The sequence below is a fragment of the Phyllobates terribilis genome, unplaced genomic scaffold (assembly GCF_046119375.1).
Source record: "Phyllobates terribilis strain yellow unplaced genomic scaffold, ASM4611937v1 Scaffold_11__3_contigs__length_659146591, whole genome shotgun sequence".
NCBI classification, from domain to species: domain Eukaryota; kingdom Metazoa; phylum Chordata; class Amphibia; order Anura; family Dendrobatidae; genus Phyllobates; species Phyllobates terribilis.
This window is the reverse complement of record NW_027362771.1, coordinates 232,097,088-232,113,496: the sequence shown is the minus strand read 5'-3', so window position 1 is coordinate 232,113,496 and position 16,409 is coordinate 232,097,088. Positions and strand designations below refer to the sequence as shown.

Below are 16,409 nucleotides of genomic sequence, written 5' to 3'. Positions count from 1 at the left end.
GGCCTTCCAAGTTCTGTGATAAATTCTGGTCGTAGCCGGACCTCTGGGCGCCCGCAAGGTGGCGATGACTTCGGCCGAAAACCCACGACGGGTCAAGACCTCGGTCTCAAGAACCACGCCGTCAAAAGAAGCGACTTCAGGTCCGGATGGCGAATGGGCCCTTGGGTTAGCAGGTCCGGGCGAAGAGGTAGTGGAAACGGAGGCGCCGCCAGAAGAGACACCAGCGTTGAATACCACGCCCTCCGCGGCCAATCCGGCGCCACCAAAATCGTCGGAATACGCTCTAGTTTGATCCGCCGGATCACCAGTGGAAGTAAGGATACCGGCGGAAACGTAGATCAGCTCGAACTGGTCCCACGGGGCCACTAGAGCATCTACCGCCACAGCTTCCGGATCCCTGTATCTGGACATGAACGTCGGAATCCTGGCGTTCAGCCTGGATGCCATCAAGTCCACTTGGGGAGTCCCCCAACGGGAGCACCGCAGTGCAAAAACTTCCGGATGAAGACCCCATTCCCCAGGATCCACCTGCTCGCGACTGAGGAAGTCCGCCGTGATATTCAGTACTCCTGGAATGTGAATCGCGGATATGGCTGGAACCCTGGATTCGGCCCAAACCAAGATCCGAGAGACCTCCATCATCAGTCTGGAACTCCTCGTCCCGCCCTGATGGTTGATATATGCGACCGCTGCCGCATTGTCCGTCTGAATCCGGACCGGCAGACCGCTCAAAGGGACCGTCCAATGTCGGAGGCAGAGAAATATCGCTCTCAATTCCAAGCTGTTGATCGGCAGAGACGACTCCTCTGACGACCAGACCCCCTGAACCCAGAGATCGTTACAAACCCCCCCCCCCCCCCCCCAGCCAGACAGGCTGGCATCGGTGGTAATGACCGACCACCGTGGGAGGAGGAAGGATTTCCCCAGGGATAAAGTCTCCGGACATAACCACCATCCAAGAGACTCTAGCACCTTGCGGGAGATACCGATACAGCGATCCAGCGAATCCGGCGATCGGTCCCAATGGGTCAGAATAAGATCTTGAAGACCCCAGGAATGAAATTGTGCAAAAGGTACCACTTCGAATGCCGCCACCATCAGACCCAGAAGGCGCATACACCTCCGAAGAGACATCGTCATCGCCGACCTCATAGCCTGGACATGGGGACGAAGGATCGCTTGTTTGTCCGGAGGCAGGGACACCACTGCCCGTACCGTGTCGAAATGCATCCCCAAGAACAGGATTGACTGCGACGGCTCCAATGACGACTTCTTCCAACTGACCAGCCACCCGAAGTCCTCCAGGTGCTGAAGGGAGAGATCGCGAGCTGTCACCGCCTCCTCTGCTGTGGGTGACACAATTAACAGGTCGTCCAGGTAGGGGAGAATCGTAACTCCTTGCTTTCGAAGGAGTGCCATGAGCGGCACCAGAATCTTTGTAAAAACCCTGGGCGCCGAGGCCAACCCGAACGGTAGGGCCACAAACTATGGCGAACCGCAGGAAGCGCTGGTGAGCCCTGCCGATAGGGACATGCAAATAGGTGTCGCGGATGTCGATCGACACCAAAAAATCGTGCTGCGACAGGGCCGCCACGACAGAGCGAAGAGACTCCATACGGAATTTCCGGGTCCGGACATGCAAATTCAATTCTTTGAGGTCCAGAATGGAGCGATACTTGCCCTCCTTTTTGGGAACCACAAAAAGGTTGGAGTAAAACCCCCTTCCCTGGTCCTCCGGCGGAATCGGAATCACCACACCCTGCTGCAGAAGAGAGTCGACCTCCCGCAGCAGTGCGGCAGCTAGTCTGGGCTCGGACGGGATGTGCGACTGACGAGACCTGTCCGGGGGTCGAGAATGAAACTATGAAATAACCTTCCGACATAACTCGCGTCACCCAGACGTCCGATACGTGTGACGCCCAAATCGACCCGAATTGTAGCAGACGACCTCCCACCCGAGAGCCCTCGAGAGGGTTCCTGGCGTCAGTCCGCCTTAGCGGGCTTTTTGTCAACCTGCCGCTTGTCCTGACGGAAATGTTGTTTCCAGGGAGTACGGGATTTCTGGGAGGTCTTTTGTCCGGAAGACGAGGGACGATCTGATCTCCAAAAAGGGTGATCGAACCGCCCCCTGGGCAGAAAGGACCGACGACCACTACCGGCACTTGACTTGCCGGACGTAGAAACCGCTGCCTTTCGCTGCGGCAAAGCCGTATCTTTGGCCTTTGCCATAGCAATCAGCTCCGTGAGGTCCGAACCAAACAGCTGACCGCACTTGTACGCCAGACTCAGCAAACCTTGTTTGGATACTGCGTCTCCGGTCCACTGTTTAAGCCATAGTGCTCTCCTGACAGTGACGGCCGAGGATTGAGCCCTGGACATCACCGAAGTAGTATTCAGCACAGAGTCCCTGCCATATCAGGCCGCCTCTTCCAAGAGCTGGAAGAGCCTTTCCACTTCAGCCAGCGGAGTTCCATCTTGCCATGCCGTCCGCAGCTGATCCAACCACCGCAGCGAAGCCTCACCAGCCCACATGGCCCCCAAGGCCGCTCGGAATCCGTGACCCGCGGCCTCGTAGATGGATTTTGCCGCTGACTCCGTCCTTCTGTCCAGCGGGTCCTGAAGACTTGCCTTCCCTTTAACAGGAAGCAAAGAGGATTTGCTCAGCTGAGACAATGGCACATCCACTTCAGGAGAGGGGACCCAATTAGTGATCGTATCCGTGGAACAGGGATACAGGGCATCAAATAGCAGCAACCCTTGGAAACGTTTATCCAGACACAGGCGTTCTTTCTCCACCGCCTTGTTAAGTTCCTCATGCATCGGCAGCGTTGAACGAGCCCGACGCGACTCCTGCTACAGCCGGGCCGATTTGCCCGGGCGTCCCGTCTCCTCTTCAGACAGTTGTAACGCTTCCCGCATAGCTTCAACAAAAGCGTCCACGCGGCCCGAAAGCGAAGCAGAGCGACCCCGCCGATTCTCTTCATCAGAATCGGAGGTCTCACCAGAAGAGTCTGTCAGCGATTCTGAAGCCTCCGACGCACTGCGCGGAGGAGACGGCGCCGCCACAGGCCTGAGACGCTTCTTGCTTCTAGACGTCGGTTGGGACTTAGCAGAGACCCAATGACCCAGGAGGTCAGACAGACTGTCAATGGAGCGAGTGAGCGCCTCCACCTTAACATCACTGCTAGCGTCGAACCTGACGCCGTAGAAGACCCCGGCGTATCAGATACGCGTGACCGATCCTGAAGCGGACCGGGAGAGAGATCCGCGCCCCCTGGACCCTGATCCGACATGCCCCCACACAGTAGCGAGCGTCGCAGATAAGACGGTAATAACCTTACAATGGGTACAGTAACCAAGGATGTGTGAATTCCACTACCACAGCCTATTCTTGCACAAAAAAAATCACCCGGCACTGAAGGGTTATAGCTCCTCCTTAGAAGGAGAAAAGCTACCCCAGCGGCCTGCAGAGCAAAAGTTAACCTAACAGACTAGAGAGAAGCACCCTCTGATCCCAGAAGGGTGCACCTCCAGAGAGGGTTAACAGCCTGATGGGCCAGACCCCGTTCAGAAGGGGTTAATGCTACTGATCCGCACTACCCTTTTGTGAGGTGTGTGTCAGAGCCATCTCAGCAGGGAAGTAGCAGCGCCGTTACAGCACACCCTGTCAGCCTAGGACATAAGGAAAGTGCTCTGCACTGTAATCCCCCAAAAAGCAACTTTCTGCCTAAAAGGCAGGAGAGACTCACCAGCCGGCGTAGAGACTGCTCTTTTCGGTGTGTTGAGAGCGGGGAGCAGGGAGTAGGAGACGCTGCACGAGGCTGGACGCTGGCCGGAAGAAGAAGGGGCTGGGACATCTCCAGCGCGCGCTTTCCCGGCACTTCCTGTCACGATGCTAAGAGCCCAACAGCAGAGAGACGCTAAGCCACGCCCCCCGCCGAGCTATGAACAGAGCGGGCGAATCCTCAGTCCCTGCTCCCCTGCCAGCCGAGGATCAAACGCTGCATGCAGATGAGAAATCCCTGCAAGTCAGAAAGAAACAGCAGTCACCATAAACACATATAGTGACAGCGGCTGCCACAGCAGCCACTGAAAGCAGTCCATAAGAGCACTTAGCCAGCTGAGCGCCACAGGGACCCCCAGGGATGTGTGGCGCCGTGGGGGGGGCAAGGGCCCGCGCAGGGACCCCACACGAGCGGTGTGCGTCTCAGCCAGGGAGCGCCCTGTATCCCCCGGGGCCAGCAGGGTTCTGCGGGGACCTCCTTAGAGGGTACGCAGACCTGCCAGGGGAGGGTCAGGGGTCCCAGCAGCGCTGAGACCCCCTGAGACCTCTAGACCACGGGGGGTCCAGGTCTCCGGAATAAAAATAAGAAAATCTTCTGAGGAGCTGCGAAGGCAGCGACTATCCTCTGCGACCTCAAATTTTAAACTGAGGAACATGGGAGTAGGAGGAGCCTAAGCTGGAGGGGCCGGTCGTCACTTTTTATAAATCTGAGGTGAACTATCCTGTGGGGCTCCGCCTACCCACTAGTAATGGATCTGTGTCTCCCTTCCTTCCCTTCTGCTGCTGAAATACAGGACCATTCTGGAAGAAAACCTGTTGGAGTCTGCAAAAGACCTGAGAGACTGGGACGGAGATTTATCTTCCAACAAGACAATGATCCCAAACATAAAGCAAAACCTGCAATGGAATGGTTAAAAAATAAACGTACCCATGTGTTACAATGGCCAAGTCAAAGTCCTGACCTGAATCCAATCGAGAATCTGTGGAAAAAGCTGAAAACTGCTGTTCACAAATGCCCTCCATCCAACCTCAATGAGCTCGAACTGTTTTGCAAGGAAGAATGGGCTAGAATTTCAGCCTCTCGATGTGTAAAACTGATAGAGACATACCCCAAGCGACTTGCAGCTGTAATCACAGCAAAAGGTGGCGCTACAAAGTATTAACTAAAGGGGGCCAAATAATATTGCACGCCCCACTTTTCAGTTTTTAATTTTTTAAAAAAGTTTAGTTCCACTTCACAATTGTGTCCCACTTGTTGTTGATTCTTCCCCAAAAAATTAGAATTTTATATCTTTATGTTTTAAGCCAGAAATGTGGTAAAAGGTAGAAAAGTTCAAGGGGGCCAAATACTTTCACAATGCACTGTAAGAGTGATAGAATACCAGACAGTACCAGACGCTGCTATTTGCTTAGAGTTTTCCCTTGCTTTTCCTTAATCAGCCCATGAAGTTATGGATCATTGGAAGGTCTCTTAGGGACAACAGCGAAAATTTAGTGGGTCTTTTTTTTTCTTCTTCCTTTTGCTCTACACAGTTACCATGGTGATGCATGTTGTAAAATGTAGATCCCTTGAGAGTGCTACACAAAAATGTAGAGCAATAGACAGAAGGAGAAAAAAGCAGAGACATGTAATCATATTTATCAGAGTACTATGAGTTTTATAAATAGCTACACAAGTCTACTCCGAATACACCAAAGTTACCATCACTAATCTCTATAAAGACGGCCATACTCCCACACACAAAAAGTTGGAGAAGGTTCTGCTTATGCCATGTTGAGGATTCTGTTTAGCTTTATGGAAAAAAGTCTTGAGAGTCCTCAGTGGTTGATACCTTTTAATGGCTAACTGAAAACAAGGCAACAAATTGCAAGCTTTCGAGACTACTCAGGCCCCTTAATCAGGCATAGAAAAACACAAAACCTGAAGAAACACATTTATACACAGCAGGGCACAAGAATAATGCAATAGATGAGACAAGTGACGTGAAGCAGAACTATAGGTATGTTTTAAGTTTTAAGCATGTCAGTAGTTGGAGGCACAGTTCACTGTAGGTATTGGACGGTTTTCTGGAGAAGCCCTCCTCCGTAGATTTGAAGCCATTGCTGTGACATCAGGTCAAGTAAGTTTCTTGGTTAATCCTTTTATTTTATGCAATTGTATATTCTGTATTGTTTTGTCCCCTTTGTAAAATCTTTTGTATACTTTTATAAACACTGCCCATCGTTCTGGATTAAATATAAAATGTAATAGTTCTGTTCCTTGTGTTCTGCAAACTGCACCCCGAAGCCATATGCTACCAGAACCAGGTGTCCAGTCAACCTGTATAAAACCCGGCTGGTGGTGGCAGCTAATAATCTTTCTTGAGTTATCATGAAGTTAGCAGTGATCGTACGGGGGTGTATACAGTACATATATTCCATGTGTTGGAATCCAGAGGTGTATATATCATACACGCACTGTTAGTTTTACAATAACTAGCCTGTTAATGCAAACAGCCTGCAGACTCCTACACTAATCGTCAGCCAATCGTGTAATTGTCTGGACGATAGGGGGCAGCACAGAGCTGTTCGCCAAGAGATCGCAGCGGTTGGTTCGGTGTGACCGTCCCGGGCTGCGACAATCATAACAAGTTGCAATTTATTACCATTAAAAGGTATCAACCACTGAGAACTCTCAAATCTTAATGTTTTTCTATCACTGGCAAACATGGTAGATATATGTTTTTCCTGTGTGGAAAAAGTCTACAATTAAAGGGGTTAGTTAATCTGCCTTCTTCAGAGGAAGGGTCATAGACTTAGGCCATGTGTACACAGGTGAGTTTTTTACCTCCGTATTTGTAAGACAGAACCATGAGTGGAACAATCAGAGAAAAAGTATCATAGAAACACATTACAACTTCTGCATTTATCACCCTCTACTGGTTTTAGCTTATAAATACATATGTAAAAAACTCACCAAATACTGAACGTGTGCACGTGGCCTAACAGCTTGGACTTGCAGTATAACTTTGCCACAGGTTCGAACTGCATGCTCTCAAATGCAGCGGGCAGGGGCAGGTTAGTCTCTGCAGCACGGGAGGAGAGGGAGGGCACTGAAGCTGGCCGGAAGCATCTCTTGCTAGATCTAAAAACTTGCAAATATGCATTCCTTGTCAAGGAAACTAGCTACTTCTCACAGACTGCAGAGGGTCTGGTAACATAGATAATGAGAAAAATTATAAATCTAAAATTAAAAATCCCTGTTCTTGAAAATGGAGAGAATTTTTAAAAAAGGTACATTGCAAAGTAGCTTTTTTCATTTTTTTTTTTTTAACAAGCACTTTGCAATTTTACCCATTTAGGAGGTGACAGGACTCGCAGCAGTTCCACCTTCTAGAAAAAAAAAATAGCCCTAGAAAGCTACGTCTCAAAAAGCCATGTATTAACTAACCTAAACTTCAATGGAGCTAATGGGTGGAGGTGTAAAGGGAATGTCTTCAAAATCCACAGCAGATTTATCTCTGGTCAGATGAGACCAAAGTAGAACTTTTTTCGGCTAAATGCAAAACGCTATGTGTGGTGGAAAACTAGCACTACACATAACCCTGAAAACACCATCCCCACCGTCAAACATTGTGGTGGCAGCAGCATGCTGTGGGGATGCTTTTCTTCAGCAGGGACAAGGTAGATGGATGGAACTAAACACAGGGAACTCCTGTAGGAAAACTTGTTAGAAGCTGCAAATAACTTGAGACTGAGGCGTAGGTTCACCTACTAGCAGGACAATGACCCTAAATATACAGCTAGTGCTACAACGGAATAGTTTATATCAAAACATATTTTTATGTGTGTTAAGGGCCCAGTCACAGTCCAGACCTTAATCCCATTGAGAATCGGTGTCAAAGACTTGAAACTTGCAGTTCACAGATGCTCTCCATCCAATCTCGTTGAGCTAGAGCTAGTTTGCAAAAAAAAGACAGACAAAAATTTCAGCCTCTAGATGAGCAAAGCTGGTAGAGACATACCCCAAAAGACTTGCAGCAATAATTGCAGCATAAGGTGATCCTACAAAGTATTGACTCAGGAGGGTTAAATACAAATGTAGGTCCCAATTTTCATATTTATAAAATAATTAGTAAACCATATATCATTTCCTTTACACTTCACAAATACTTGCTACTTTGTGTTGGTATATAACATAAAAGCCAAATTAAAAAAAACTTTTTAACTTTGTGGGTGTAATGTGAAAACATGTGGAAAAGTTCACGGGGTACGAATACTTTTTCAAGGCACTGAAAAAACTACAGGAAGCCAAACAATTTTGGGATCTATTCTCAGTTAATGAACCGATGACCTTTTCAACTGTAAGATTTTCTATTCGATCAAACACTCAAAGAATAAAGGTAAAAGTCAAAGCCAAAAGAATGGAAGATAAAGTTTTTGTATATTTGTTCCCCTTCATTCCAAATGCTTGAGAAATCAGAAATGGTGACATAAAAAAGCTTGAATGTATATCTATGTATTGACAGGGTGACTCAACCAATACCAATAAATCTCTGAGTCTTTGTGAATGAACAAGCCATTGTACCAAGACATCAATAACAAAAGCTGACTAGAAAATACCTGGGCATGTCAGTATGTTTGACAAATACCAGTTACCAGACTGATGGATAAATGGGCATAAATGTTCTAAATATGGCACAGCTCTAGCCTAAGGGTATGTGCACACGTTCAGGATTTGAAGCAGAAATTTCCTGAGCGTTATTGCCTCTCCCTGGCAGAAAAAACGCATGCGGTTTTCACATGCGGTTTTGACGCGTTTTTACATGCATTTTTTGAAGCGTTTTTGTACAACAATGAATGCTTTTTGGAGCCAAATAAAGTTATTTGGTGGGACATTGCTTAAACCCTTGGATTACCATAGAACTGGGGTGAGTATATTGGTTCATTTAAATGATTAAAAAATGTGTCTGCTGTAATTCAAATAAAGTGTTTACACTGCGTCTGTGTGTTTATCTAAGTCTTTATTTTAATTAAGTTTGGTCATGAAAAGGTTTGATTGACACCTTGACATAACCAAACAAAAGAGTAAGGTGTCAGATAGTCCCTTTCACCCAATCTTCATTAGCATTTCTATTCATGTAAATTCATGCGGCTGCTGTGAGCGGTTATTTTTAGCCTGGGAAGGTGCCATTAGGCAAACATTTTACCTGGCCATAATTAACATTTCACAGCTGGTTCGTTAGCCACCACGTTCCCCCGATCAGCTCTCAGCAGCGCTTTAGACACAACATATTTATGTTGCGTCCAAAACGGGGTGTTCTAATGCCGCACTTTTGTTGTCGGTACGTGGGAATCCACCACATATAATGACACTTCAATTGGTCAAAATCTGCAGCAGAGACTAGCATGTCCGCTACACATGCTGCGGGTGAGTTTGGGTACGTGCCCATGGTCAGGAGCACCTGCAGGTTTGACGCTGCGTGTTTATACAGCATCAAACCCGCAGCGTCCAGATGTTACAGCATAGTGGATGGGATCTCTAGAAATCCCATGTCCACTATGCGTGCATCAGAGGCTGCGAATCACCCGTGGACCGCAGTGAACACATCTGGATTTACTGGCATTCAATAAAATGTAACGCTTTGGACGCAGAAAAAAAATTGCGTCCAAAAGCACTGCTATGTCCGGATCATGGGCACAGAGCCGAAAATTAAAGAAAAAAATGGTGTGGGCTCCCACGTTATTTTTATAACCAGCAGAGGGAAAGCCAACCGCCGAGGGCTGATATTCATAGCCACGGAGGGGCCATTAGCCAAAAATGTTCCCTGGCTATTAATATCAGCCCACAGCTGATTTACTGATTTACTGGCTAGATTACAGGGGGACCCCAGAAGAAAAATTTACATGGGGTCCCCCTATAAAATCTAATCTGCAAAGGCTAAACTAAACAGCTGTAGGTTGATATTAATAGCCAGGGAAGTAGCTATGGATACTAGCCCCCTCTGCAGCTATTCATATCACCCCTCAGCAGGTCCAGAAATGGCGCATCCATAAGATGCGGCAAATCTGGCGCTTAGCCTCCGCTCTTTCCACTGCCCTGTAGCAGTGGCGAGTGGAGTAATTGGGTTGGGGTTCACGTCAGCCTTGTATTGGTGGCTGACGTGAAGCCCAGGTTAGTAATGGAGGATGTCTATAAGACGCCCCCATTACTAACCACGTAGTAAAATAGTCGCCGCCTTTTCAATAAAAGACACAGCCAGAATAAAGTATTTTAATGAAATAAAACCCACACAGTTCTACAATTTTTTTTATTACACGCCTCCGCCAAACCCTATATCTCCTGAAAAAAAAGTAAAAAAAAAAACAAAAACATATTCCTCACCTGTCCGCCATCAACGACGCAGTCCACGATTATGCCGAGTGTCCCACAGCGATCTGGGTCACTTCTACAGCAGTGACATCAGCCATCACTAATGTTACTGCTGCAGAAGACAGCAATGTATACTGAAAGGGGTGTAAAATCACCCCCTGTCAGTATACATGCTGCAGCAGGAGGTCACTGTGGTTGATCAGCTGAAGATCAGCTGATCAGCCCCAGTCAGCTAACCACCATGGGAACATTCTTGCTAATGTTCCCAGGGTGAGCATCAGCTGATAAGTGTCGGCAGCAATCAGCTGATGGTCACGTGACCATCAGCTGATTCGTGACATCACTGCAGGTCCTGGCAGTCCATGCCCTGAATTACCGCTGGCCACCGGGGAGACAGCATCGCCGCCGGGAACCAGGAGGACACCGGGGGCCGCTGGACAGGTGCGTATAAAGGTTTATTTTTACTTTATTATTTTTTTTTACAGACTGCTGCTCAGCCAACCGCTGCTCTGGCTGATAACAGCAAGAGCAGCGTGGACTGGAGGATTAGCAGTCTCCTCTCCCGACCCGGGTACCACCCGCAGCGCGATTTTGCGCCTATTGATTTTCATTGAAACGCAGCAATTCTGCAGGTATAGATATTCTACCTGCGGGTTTGCTGCGATTCAATGCAAGTCAATAGGCGCAAATTCGTTGTGGAATCGCGTTAGAAAAGGTAATGCTGCGGATGGTAATCCGGAGCGGAAATTTCCGCACCATGTGCACAGCACATGCGAATTACCATTGCTATACATGGCAGACCTATTAACATGCGGTTTTAATGCGTTTCCGCGGTGGAAAAACTGCAGTGGAAATGCATAAAAACCGCATCGTGCACATAACCTTAGACTAGACAAATGATCCCCTATGTTAATGTTTTGAAGCCAACACCAGACATACTATGCATAGGGCCGACTACAAGATGTGGATACCACATGCTAATTGGGGTGCGTTCACATGTGTGTGTATGTACTATCTATCTACCTACATATTTATTTATTTATTTTGGGTCTTGATGGGCCTAGCATTGAATACAAAATGGACAAACTATTCAGTGGATACAATTCACAGATGTGTAAAGACATTTATATAAATTTGCAGCTCTGTTAAATACATAATAATATACCAGAAACTTTACCATTTATTTGTAATGTACCAAATGTGAAAGAACAGAGGGTAAGATCAACTATCTAAAAGTATCTTCACCTGTTATTTCTATAAATAATCCACAAATATACTCCATCAACATGTTTCCATCTGCCCTTACAGTTGTTTATTGCAATGCTCACCTACTCCAAGGGGTTGGTCAACTTTGGGGACAAATTTTATTTGTACTTAAATGCATTTTAAATACATTTTGCACAGTTTTGCCTTTATAGGCTTTTGTTTCCTGCACATTTAAATTTAATGTAATCTGTGGTCATAAATCAGCTGAGAGGAGCTCAGAAAAAGACAGACAAAAGAGTTACAAATTATCCTGTCAGTGAGCTCACTGAGATTCTCAGGCAAGGATAATACAGATCTCCTCACACCTTGACCAGCATTTTAGTACATACAATGGCTGTCGGTGGATGAGCACATGACCACCCCCGTCCACCAGCCTTCCCTTTGAGGAGTTTTACAATTGGATGAGGGTGATGGACTGATCTGGTGACCTGTTCCTCCACCAGCAGCCATTATATAGTCATATTATATGATTTTTTTTACATGACAAAAAACTTTTTAAATCCACTGTATGTATGTAAACCCACTTCACATGCACGCCATTCTGGAATTAATTGTACTTTAAAACAAATAATTGTGAAAAACTCAAATCACTGAAAAAGACGGATTTTGGTAAGAACTTACCTGTAAAATCCTTTTCAGCGAAGGAAGGAAGGGAGACACAGATTCTCTACTTCGTGGGTAGGCGGAGCCCCATAGGATAGTCACCTCAGATTGGAAAATGACGACCGGCCCCTCCAGTATATAGGCTCCTCCTACTCCCATGTTCATCAGTCCGTACACAAGCTAAGGAAGAGCAGACCAACCAGCAGAACAACATATCCCCTTCTGAAATTTCAGAAATGAGAGAAAACAGGTTATGTAATAGAAACACACAGTCTTAGGCATACCCCATTGGACCTGACAACTGTGTAGAGCTGGCGAAACTGGAAGGAGAGCCGTAGAGCGCTAAACCCAGTCCAGAAGATCGACATCAGGAAGGAGACGCACTGCATCTAGAAACACAACAACACACTTCTGCCCTGGGAGGGTGCTGTGTCTCCCTTCCTTCCTTCGCTGAAAAGGATTTTACAGGTAAGTTCTTACCAAAATCCGTCTTTCAGCAGCAGAAGGGAAGGAAGGGAGACACAGATTCTCTACTTCGTGGGACGTCCTAAAGCAGTACCTACTTAAGGGTGGGAAATAGAGGCAGAAGCTTCCATACCCCAAAACTTAGGCAAGAGCACAAACCACGCTAAATAATGGAAAACTAAATAAAGGGATAACTTAAATTACCGCCGCCTGCAGGACCCTGCGTCCCAGGGCCGCATCGGCTGAAGCACTTACGTCCACCTTATAAAACTTAGTAAAGGTGTGAACGGAGCGCCAGGTGGCCGCCCGGCAGAGCTGCGCTGCCGAGGCCCCCTGACGAAAAGCCCACGATGAGCCAATGGCTCTCGTGGAATGAGCTTTAACTTTAACCGGACAAGGCTCGCCCTTGAGCCAGTACGCTTCCAGGATAGCTGAACGGATCCACCGAGCTATCGTGTCTTTGGAAGCACGTTGACCACGCCGACGACCTGCCGGAATTACAAAAAGAGAGTCCGACTTCCGAAAACCTTGAGTGATCGTAAGATAGAACTTCAATGCCCGCACTAAGTCCAACGAGTGCAAGGCCTGCTCCCTTGGATTCTTAGGTCCTGGACAAAGCGAAGGCAACACGATGTCCTGATTAATGTGGAATTGTGACACTACCTTAGGCAAAAAATCTTCACGAGTACGAAGCACCATGCGATCCGGAAAAAATTCCAGAAAAGGAGGTAAGCAAGAAAGTGCTGCCAATTCCGATACCCTTCTCAAAGAGGTGACTGCCACCAAGAAGGCCACCTTCCAAGAAAGTAGTAAAAGTTTAGCAGAATCCATAGGCTCAAAAGGCCTATGCTGAAGGGCTTCCAGGACTAGATTAAGCCGCCATGGAGCCACAACTGCCCTCCGTGGCGGAAACTGACGTGCGACTCCGCGAAAAAAAGAACGAACATCCCTGCGAGAGGCAATAGCCTTCCTAAAAAGTGCGGAAAGAGCAGAAGCCTGTCCCCGCACCGTACTAACTGCCAAACCCCTGGCCAGACTAGATTGCAGAAAGGCCAAGAAGTTGGGGATGGAAAAAACCCTCGGGTTTCTTGAGGATCCAGAACACCATGAATAGAAAGACTCCCAAGTTCTGTGATAAATCCTGGACGTAGCTGGACTCCGGGCCGCCCGCAAGGTAGCAATGACCTCGGGCGAAAAACCGCAACGGGTCAAGATCTCGGTCTCAAGAGCCACGCCGTCAAACGAAGGGACCTCAGGTCCGGATGACGAATGGGCCCCTGAGTGAGCAAGTCCGGGCGAAGGGGCAGCGGAAACGGAGGTGCCGCCTGAAGAGACACCAGCGTCGAATACCATGTCCTCCGCGGCCAGTCTGGTGCTATCAGAATTATTGATACCCCTTCGAGTTTGATCCGTCGGATCACCAGAGGCAGTAAGGATATCGGCGGAAACGCATAGATCAGCTTGAACTGACCCCACGGGGCCACTAAAGCATCCACCGCCACCGCCTCCGGGTCCCTGTACCTGGACATGAACGTCGGAACCCTGGCGTTCAGCCTGGATGCCATCAAGTCCACCTGAGGAGTCCCCCAACGGGAACACAGCAGAGAAAACACTTCTGGATGGAGACTCCATTCCCCAGGGTCCACTTGCTCGCGACTGAGGAAGTCCGCCGAGATATTCAACACCCCTGGAATGTGAATTGCAGAAATTGCTGGAACTTTGGACTCGGCCCAGACCAGGATCCGAGAGACCTCCGACATGAGACTGGAACTCCTCGTCCCGCCTTGGTGGATGATGTACGCAACAGCCGTAGCGTTGTCCGACTGGATCCGGACCGGTAGACCGCTTAATAAGACCGTCCAATGTTGGAGGCAGAGAAATATTGCTCTCAACTCCAAAATGTTGATCGGGAGAGACGACTCCTTTGGCGACCAGACCCCCTGAATCCAGAGGTCGTTCCAAACTCCCCCCCCAGCCTGTCCGGCTGGCATCGGTTGTCACCACCGACCATCTCGGGGGAAGGAAGGATTTCCCCACGGATAGAGTCTCCGGACGCAACCACCATCCAAGAGACTCTCGCACCCTGCGGGAGATAATGACCGAGCGATCCAGAGAAGTTAGCGATCGATCCCAATGGGTCAGAATAAGGTTTTGGAGATCCCGGGAATGAAATTGTGCAAACGGTACTGCTTCCATAGTTGCCACCATTTGACCCAGAAGGCGCATGCATTCCCGAAGGGACATTGACAGCGCCGACCTCATAGCCTGGACCAGAAGACGAAGGTTCGTCTGTTTGACAGGAGGCAGGGACACAACTGCCCGAACTGTATCGAAATGCATCCCCAGGAAAAGAATGGACTGTGCTGGCTCCAATGACGATTTCTTCCAATTGATCAGCCACCCGAAGTCCATCAGGTACTGAAGGGAGAGATCGCGAGCCGTTATTGCCTCCTCTGCTGTGGGTGACACTATGAACAGGTCGTCCAGGTAGGGGAGGATCGTAACCCCTTGTCTTCGAAGAAGCGCCATGAGAGGAGCCAGAATTTTTGTAAAAACCCTGGGAGCTGAGGCCAACCCGAAGGGTAGGGCCACAAACTGGTAATGGGCTTGACCTATAGCGAAACGCAAGAAACGCTGGTGAGCCCTGCCGATAGGGATATGCAAATAGGCGTCGCGGATGTCTATCGACACCAAGAAATCGTACTGCGACAGGGTCGCTATCACCGATCGGAGAGACTCCATGCGGAACTTCCGTGTCTGGACGTAAATATTCAAATCCCTGAGATCCAGCACCGGACGAAACTTGTCCTCCTTTTTGGGGACCACAAAAAGGTTGGAATAAAAACCCTTTCCCTGGTCTTCAGGAGGAACCTGAACCACCACACCCTGCTGTAGGAGAGAGAGAGTCGACCTCCTGAAACAGTGCGGCAGCCAGTCTTGGCACGGACGGAATGCCCGTCAGACGAAACCTGTCTGGAGGTAGAGAATGAAACTCTATGAAATAGCCTGCCGACATAACCCATGTCACCCAGGCATCTGCTATGTGGGATGCCCAGATCGACCCGAATTGTAGCAGACGACCTCCCACCCGAGAGCCCTCGGGGGGATCCCTGGCGTCAGTCAGCCTTAGCAGACTTTTTATCAACCTCCCGTCTGTCCTGACGGACCGTTGCTTCCAGGGAGTACGAGATTTCTGGGTGGATCTGCCGGAGGATGAGGGACGACCCAATCTCCAAGAAGGCTGACTGAATCGTCCCCTGGCCCGAAAGGACCGAAGACCTCTGCCGGGCCCTGTCCTGCTGGCTGTGGATGCCACTGCCTTTTTCCCAGGCAGAGTAACATCCTTAGCTTTAGCTTTGGCAATTAGTTCCGAAAGATCTGAACCAAAGAGCTGACCGCCCTTATATGCCAGACTAAGCAATCCCTGTTTAGATACCGCATCTCCGGTCCACTGTTTAAGCCACAGAGCTCTTCTAATCGTGACTGCCGAAGCCTGAGCCCTGGATAGAATTGAAGCAGTGTCCAGTACTGCATCTCTGCCATAACACATAGCTTCTTCCATTCGCTGAAAAAGCTTTTCCACTTCTGAACGCGAAGTCCCATCCTGCCACGCCGCACGCAGCTGATCCAACCACCGCAGAGAAGCCTCACCGGCCCACATGGCCCCCAAGGCCGCTTGGAAACCATGACCTGCGGCTTCATAGATGGATTTCGCCGCTGACTCCGATCTTCTGTCCAAAGGATCCTGAAGATTGGCTCTCCCTTTAACAGGAAGCAGGGAAGACTTGGTCAGCTGAAACAGAGATATATCCACCTCAGGAGAGGGAACCCAATTAATAACCATCTCCTTGGCACAGGGATATAGGGCATCAAAAAAACGCGTTCCTCGGAAGCGTTTATCCGGACACTGACGCTCCTTCTCCACCGCTTCGTTAAGTT

General features: G+C 48.7%; 1 protein-coding gene across 10 annotated transcripts in view; it reads right to left on the bottom strand.

Moving 5' to 3' along the window:
- The window catches only part of PLXNB2 (plexin B2), a 279,450-nt gene that overhangs the window by 100,286 nt on the left and 162,755 nt on the right, over window positions 1–16,409 (bottom strand). For 2 of the 10 annotated variants that reach the window (XM_073652092.1, XM_073652099.1), the window contains one exon: window positions 12,024–12,227. The exons of 6 other annotated variants lie outside the window; for them this stretch is intronic. The gene's annotated coding sequence lies outside the window, so the exon portion shown is untranslated. Of the gene's footprint in view, window positions 1–3,749; window positions 4,023–12,023; window positions 12,228–16,409 lie in introns of all 10 variants that reach the window. 2 more of the 10 variants (XM_073652091.1, XM_073652097.1) reach the window with 1 other exon arrangement.